Source organism: Zootoca vivipara, chromosome 2 (assembly GCF_965207765.1).
Source record: "Zootoca vivipara chromosome 2, rZooViv2.hap1.1, whole genome shotgun sequence".
Classification (NCBI taxonomy): domain Eukaryota; kingdom Metazoa; phylum Chordata; class Lepidosauria; order Squamata; family Lacertidae; genus Zootoca; species Zootoca vivipara.
The window spans coordinates 28,268,159-28,275,487 of NC_142584.1; positions in this window are offsets into that span (position 1 = coordinate 28,268,159).

Below are 7,329 nucleotides of genomic sequence, written 5' to 3' on the forward strand. Positions count from 1 at the left end.
GAAAGGAGATTCTGATTAAACAGGAAGAGCTTTCTGACAGTAAGAGCTGTTCAACTGTGGAACAGTCTCCCTCGGGAGGTTGTGGGCTCTCCTCCCTTGGAGGCTTTTAAGCAGAGGTTGGATGGCCATCTATAGTGGATGCTTTCATTGAGATTCCTGCATTGCAGGGGGATGGACTAGATGACCCCTGGGATCCCTTCCAACTCTACGATTCTATGATTTTGCGACTGGTAGTAGTTCAAATGAGCCACTCATTTCAATACTAGTACAGTGCAAGTGTTTTGTTGGCAACGCTCAGCCCACAAGAAAGGATGTAAACCTAGGTGGAGTCTGAGATTTATACATAGCCTCACCGCAGTTTGTGATGAAGGAAGGAGCTGTGTCTTAGGCCAGTTTACTTGTGGTGGGGTCTGTACAAGTGTGACAGTAAATAGAGGCTGTAAAAGATTGCAGAGAGAACATGAAGGCAGGATTTGCTGGGCTCTGAGGCTGGATTCCTCACCACCACCACATGCCAGTAACTAAGTGAGGTAGGAGAGGGGGGGACCCCAAGGTGACAGAATGTGCTAGACTACTCCAAGCTGGTGTCCACTATTTGCAAGAAAAGCTCTCCCCCCTTCCCTAGTGGGAAAGTAAATTGCAAGGACGTTTTTTCATTTGATTTTCTAGTTTTCTTCTTCCAGGAAATTCTAAACCCAGGGAAGAGTGGTGAATAATGGTGTCCCCCAATCCACAGACTGATGTGATAGATAGTCCATTTTATTGCTTCATTCCACTGCATGTGCAAATCCTATGCGACCTGCGTCTGTTAGTGGGTTTTAAGTCATAGGCTGATTTGGCTGTGATTAAAAAAAAAAACTTTGGCTGAAATCAGAAGTGCATTAAAGGCGGTGGGGGGGGACGGGGGACCTTAGAGAATGTTTCTTGTTTCAATTCCTGTGCATTATCAGCTTCAAACAAAGCTTGGTCATTATTCTTCTCATTTCACATCATAGCTGGTTTGCGAGAAAACACATCAAAACGGTGTGTTTCATGAGAAACAAGAAGATAAATACAGGAAAGATATGGATTGTGGCAAAGGTTGTGTGCACACCATTTCCCAAACCATCAATGGGAGCGCAGTGGGAACAAATGGGAGTGTGTACAGAGGCTTTTCCTGCTCTGCGGTAGCTCATTCCAGTAACTTTGTGTTAGCTCATTCTGTCTTGCAACAGAATCGAGATACAGTCCCACAGATATTATTCTAGCCTGGCCCAGGGGCATTTCATTCACTTTGTCCCGCCTCTGATTTCTGGTAAAACTGACAAGGCTTTGTGTCCGTGGTTTTCCTAGCTTGGGGTGGGGTGGGGTGGTGCACAGCAGGGTCTGACTCTGAAACCAGCAGACCTGTTCTGTGTGCACGTTTGGAGCTTCAGGTCTGAGCCATGAATAATTCGAAGCTTCACCAAAGCTTATGGATTCTGGGCTGCATGAGCCTCCAAGATTAATTTCTATTACCTCTTGCCTGCTCTGGGACTCTGTGCTCTGCCCTAAGCAGTGAGCGTGGGGTTACTCCTCAAGGGATTTCCCTGCTCCAGAATCCCAACACGCACAGAAGAGATTCAGCATCCAGCAAGGCAGTGGAGCATCTCCACTGTTTTTCAAAGCTCTGCTTTATTGATTTAGCATTCCCTTCTGTGATAAATACATCCCGGAGAAGCTATGTGCCTGGCATGCGCCCCCGCTGCATGTTGGGGAGGGGGCAGGCCTTCCTCCTAATCAATAATTGAAGCTATATGTAAGATTCACTTTGGTGTTGCCAAGCCTCAGTTCCAGGAACTGCCTCTGGTTCACAGGCAGAGGTGTGCGAATGTTGTAACCGATTGCAGCCAAGCACAACAGAGAGGTTTCCTGACCATCATTCCTTCTGTAAGGCTTCCTCCGTGAAGCCTAGGTTACACACACTGATGACACATCCTCTCTGCTAGTTGTAACTCTGGGGAGACGCACCTCAGAGAACAAACCATTACATGCTCCGTGGAACAGGGACTACGGATGCTTTCAAACAGGTGGCACTGGTTGCAAATCGGTCATTCGGATCCTCCCCCCCCCCTGTAGGCACAATTGGGATACTATCATCCACCCCATTATCTGGTGTTATGGAAATCGCAGGGGATTTTCCATAACACTGGTCTTAGTCATTCCAGTGCTTCCTACTTGTACAGGTGGGCAATCCTTGAGGAAATGTTTTCTCACAATGCTTCCTAGGCCCTCTGCCACCCTCCACTACCTTTTCCACCCTCCGCTACCTTTTCCTGTCCACGATGAGCCTGCAGGTAATTCTGTATCTGTGCAAACACAGATTAAAATAAAAATCCCCACAGGAAGTGCCACAAGAATACCAGCCTCTAGCTATTAAATTTCACTATGGACAAAATGGAAACTTTGAAGGGGGAGAGAACACCCATTTCCTTTTCATTGTTTTTTTTTAAGAGGTCTTGCTTAAGACTGATATTTAGCTATACTGCTATACGACTATTCTAATAAAAGAAGTGTTGCAAAGAAAGAAAGAAAGAAAGAAAGAAAGAAAGAAAGAAAGAAAGAAAGAAAGAAAGAAAGAAAGAAAGAAAGAAAGAAAGGTAAGTCCTGGCATATGTACTTTACTGCAATTACAGCTTCCAAGGCAATACCCCATGTGCATTGCGATCTTAAGAGAACAGCTCTTCAGAACTGGGTTGTGAAAATTCTGATATGCCTATAGATGGCTTAAAGCTTTTCTGTGGCAAGGAGAAATCTGGATTAAATGTTGTTGTTTTTAAGTATGTGCAGGCATTTGATGATGCCATGTGAACAATGCGCAAAAAAAGTGTGCATGAGCAGTGCAGTTTTTGCAATAGTGTTTTTGTTTGGAAGTAGCCTAATGCTACTGGCCAGAATGATGGGATGCAGAAGAGGACCTTCAAGGAGACTGATTGTTCCTCTGCTCCTCAGGTGTTTCAGCAGGTTCTTCAACACAAGAATCCCTTGACAAACTATGTGGAATTGCAAGCAACATCATCACCTCTACGTGTCAATAAGCAACACATACATATCAGTGTATGGAACCAGTGGCCCTCCAGATGTTGCTGGGCTCCATCTCCCACCGGACCCGGCCGATATGGTCAGTGGTCAAGGATTATGGGAGTTGTAGTCCAGCAACAACTGGAGGACCACAGGTTCTACACCTTATTATCCAACAATGCCCTTCCCCACAGCCAGGACCCATGTTTCCCTCTGTGTACAGAGGTATTGCCTAAAATATTATGCTGGCTCCTGAAACCTTTGAGCCTGGCACCAAGGGATTTGAGAATACATTTCAGCCTTGAGCATTTACGGGAGGAAATTTGTTTGAGGACCTCTCTGTGCAATCATTGGGCGTGTGTTTCAACTCCAGTTTAGCCATTCCGCAATACATGTCTATTCATTTTGTGAAGCACCAACCCACAATACTGTAATGTGAGCATAACACGAGCTTTTCCTTTGGGAGATATAACTCTGCAGGTGTTTGCTGTTTAGATAGAGAGATAGAGAGAGGGGTGTACATTCGAATAAGAGTGAAAGATACCTGAATTGCAGGGGGTAGGACTAGATGATCCTCATGGTCCCTTCCAACACTACAAGTCTATGATTCTGTAATTCTAAGTGTGCACATAATGGCCATATATAAAAAGCTCCCATAACTCTGCCAACAAGGAATGCTGCACTTCAGCACTGGAGCATTGGGACGAGCACCCACAGGAAGACAGAAAGTGCCTTGCTAGCCCAGCATCCTGTTTCAGCCACATGTTTTGGGGAAGCCCACAAGCAAGGCATGAAGTCATGCAGCTGTTGTTTGTCCCACCCCAGTAGTTGCTGCCCAGAGGTACACTGCCTCTGATCAAGGAGGTTCCATTTAGCTATCGTGGCTTACAGCCATCACTAGATCTGTCCTCCGTGAATTTAACACCAGGTGGTCTAATGACTGAGCGTGCCTTAGGAGACCTAATTGAAAGAGTGTTTTCTTCTCGCCTCCAAATGCCAAAATAAAATAAAATGATTCTTAACATGGTTTGGCTGAGCAATTAACTAAATGGAAAGGAGAAGAGGTGAGAAATTGTGTTGTCACCAGTTATACATAATAGGTGCAGCGTGTGTGTGGTACTTGTGCAATCTCAATACACACCCTCCTATCTCCAGAAGATAGGAGACCTTGAACTGTATGTTTCCCGGAAGAAAAACAATGTACTTTGCTCAGAAATTGCAACTTCCTTATCACAAAACTACAACACAAGTGGGAAACACACACAAATGGAATTCACATGCACACACCCAGACCGCACAACAAGTTGTTCTTTCCGGGAAGGTAACATCTTAAACACTGGGGGAAAGCCTCAGATAAAATCATTCATTATATTTAGCACAGCTTTATCCTACGCCTTAAAGGCAAAATCTGATTTTTCTTGCATACCGGTATTTTAAATCTTACATTAAGCTTGGGGCAGTGTCCATGGTTCTCTAAATTACTCGCCCTATATTTTATTCTCACAACAACCCTGTCAGGTAGGCCAGAGTAAGAATGCATAATTAGCCCTATGGTCACTCGGTGAACTGCATGTCTGAATGACAATTTGAACCTGTGTTTCCTTGACCCTAATCTGACGTTCTAAACTAGGCATCCCCAAACCTGGCCCTCCAGATGTTTTGGGACTACAACTCCCATCATCCCTAGCTAACAGGACCAGTGTTCAGGGATGATGGGAATTGTAGTCCCAAAACATCTGGAGGGCCGAGTTTGGGGGTGCCTACTCTAAACCCTACACTACATATATTTGGAATGTATTTGGAAAGGGCTCGAATCTACAAGAGTCCAAACGCAAGATGATAGACCTTGTTCTGCCAGCCAGCTCACAATAACATCTGTCAAAAAAGGCAGGCAAAGTGTGCAAAGTACTTCTTGCTCCTCTGGTCCTAGGTTTACTCCAGAGAAAGTGGAAAAGCCATCACCCACCCTATCCCTATACTAATTTAGGGCACGTCCAGAAAGTCACTATTTTGGGGTGGGATTCAATCTCACACTGGCAGATTCAGGTTGCCCAATTATAGCTGATAGAGAAATCATGCACAACAAACCCGCTTCCGCAAAAGATCAGACCTTTTGCGATAAGGAACATGAAGAATAACACGTGCTTTGATGCAACATCATCTAACTTCCTCACAAACAAATCAGATTGAATGCTCCTTAACTAGCCTGCTCCATCTAATCGGCCTGCAATCAAATCAGGAAGAATGCTCAATAAATAGGTTATTGCCCGGAAAGACTCATAATGAATGTGAGGACAGGGCCTAGAAAGCCTCTGCACCTTTGCAAGGGTCTGTGTGGCTTTGCCAGGCACCCCCAAACTGCAGCCCTCCAGATGTTTTGGCCTACAACTCCCATGATCCCTAGCTAACAGGACCAGTGGTCGGGGAAGATGGGAATTGTAGTCCAAAATATCTGGAGGGCCGAAGATTGGGGATGCCTGGGCTTTGCTCTCATTCTGATTGGTTTAGGAGGAAGAGATGTGGGTTGATTTCCTCATGGGCACCCTTCTCTCCTGTTGCAAAGTGGGAGCAGGACCTCAGGCACCCTTGCTTACCCCCAAGAGCTTTTAATGAGTGCATGGGAGACACTTAGGCTGTGTACACACCATACCTGTAAAGGACATGACTTCCGCCATAAGAATCCTGGGAAATGTAGCTTTACTCCTTGCAAAGCTACAATTTCCAGCACCCTTAACAAACTACAATTTCCAGAATTCTTCAGGGGAAGTCATGAACTTTAAATGTATGGTGTGTACACATCCCTGGTGGTTTGGAACAGCTGGAAAGCGGTGAGTGAGACTGGACTATGTGCTGCTGCCAGCATACCCTGTACCCTGTCCTGCCCCCCGTATCAGACCCTCCAAGTGTCCCTATTTTCCAGGGACAGTCCCGGATTTACAGAAGCTGTCCTGTTTTCCGATTTGATCCCAGAATGTCCCGCTTTCCCTTAGGACATCCCTATTTTCATGTTGGAGGGTGTGGAGCTGTGCAACCCCCCAAACCAAGAAGTTAAGTGCTTTATAAGTTTTTTAATGTTTAATGTTTTATTATGTTTTTGTATATGTTGGAAGCTGCCCAGAGTGGCTGGGGCAACCCAGTAAGATGGGTGGGGTATAAATAATAATAATAACAACAATACTGAATATGACATCCCTATTTTCACTGGAGAAATATTGGAGGGTATGCCATATCCCACCTTGTATTGGGGCCTGTAATCCTATGCAGTTTACTGCCTTACTGGTCAACCCCTGCCTTTTTAAGCCTCCCCTCCCTCTCCCTCTCCCTCCCCTTTCACTGCCGCTCACCCAGGTGCTGGCACACCTTTTCTCCCCAGGCCCTTCTCTTTGCCTTGCCCAGCCAGCATTTACTGGCTGGTGAAGTTACCAGGAAAGAAGGTACAAGTAGGGCGGGATAGGTCTGTGGTTCAGCAGCGCTGACTTTGTTCCCAAGCCTGGGCCCAGTAACGGGAAGTGGCTATTCTCAGTGACAGTAAATCAGATCGGCAAGATTAGAGGCCTCTTGCTGCCTAATCATGAGCCACTTGGGCAGGAGGACAACTTACTGGAACTGGGAGGAAATAAAAGCAATAAATAAAGCATGACTGTTAACATCTGGCCCTTGCCACGGGGTGAGATGTAGCTGTAGGATGGGTTGTTTATGGTTCGTTCACTGACTTTATAGGGCTCCATGGTACAAGGGGGGCAAGAGAGCAGGAGCAGCAAAGAGTGATTCTTCGTGCCAAAGTGTGTGCTTTTCGAGGGTGCAGGCAGACACAGAAAAGTACCCGATGTACACATATGTGGTTGTATGTTAATAATGTTGACCCGCCCCAGGGGAGGTCTTACCGTACAGACAGGCAAGCCAAGGCACTGGGCAGAGCAGGTAAATAAGAGGGGCAGTCTGGATTCCACAGGGAGAGCTGATGATCTACATCCATCTGCATTGTGTTGATCTTGTCCCAGTTCCAAACGGCCTATAGATCTCAAGAACAAGGCATCATGCGTCAACCACAAAGAGGAGGAGGTTTATGGAGCTCATAAAACATGTTTTATGCAGTTACGCTGGGAGTTGGGGTCAGCTCTGCTTGTCACTACAAGCGAGATTGGACCAATCTTCCCAGCAACAGAGTTCATATCTCTGACTTCCTTCCTGGTAGCGGCTGGGGAAGCATTTTAAATATATACGTACACACATCTTCCCCCCCCCCCTGCAAAATGGGCCATACTAGCCTCTCGTCCAGCGATGAGGCAA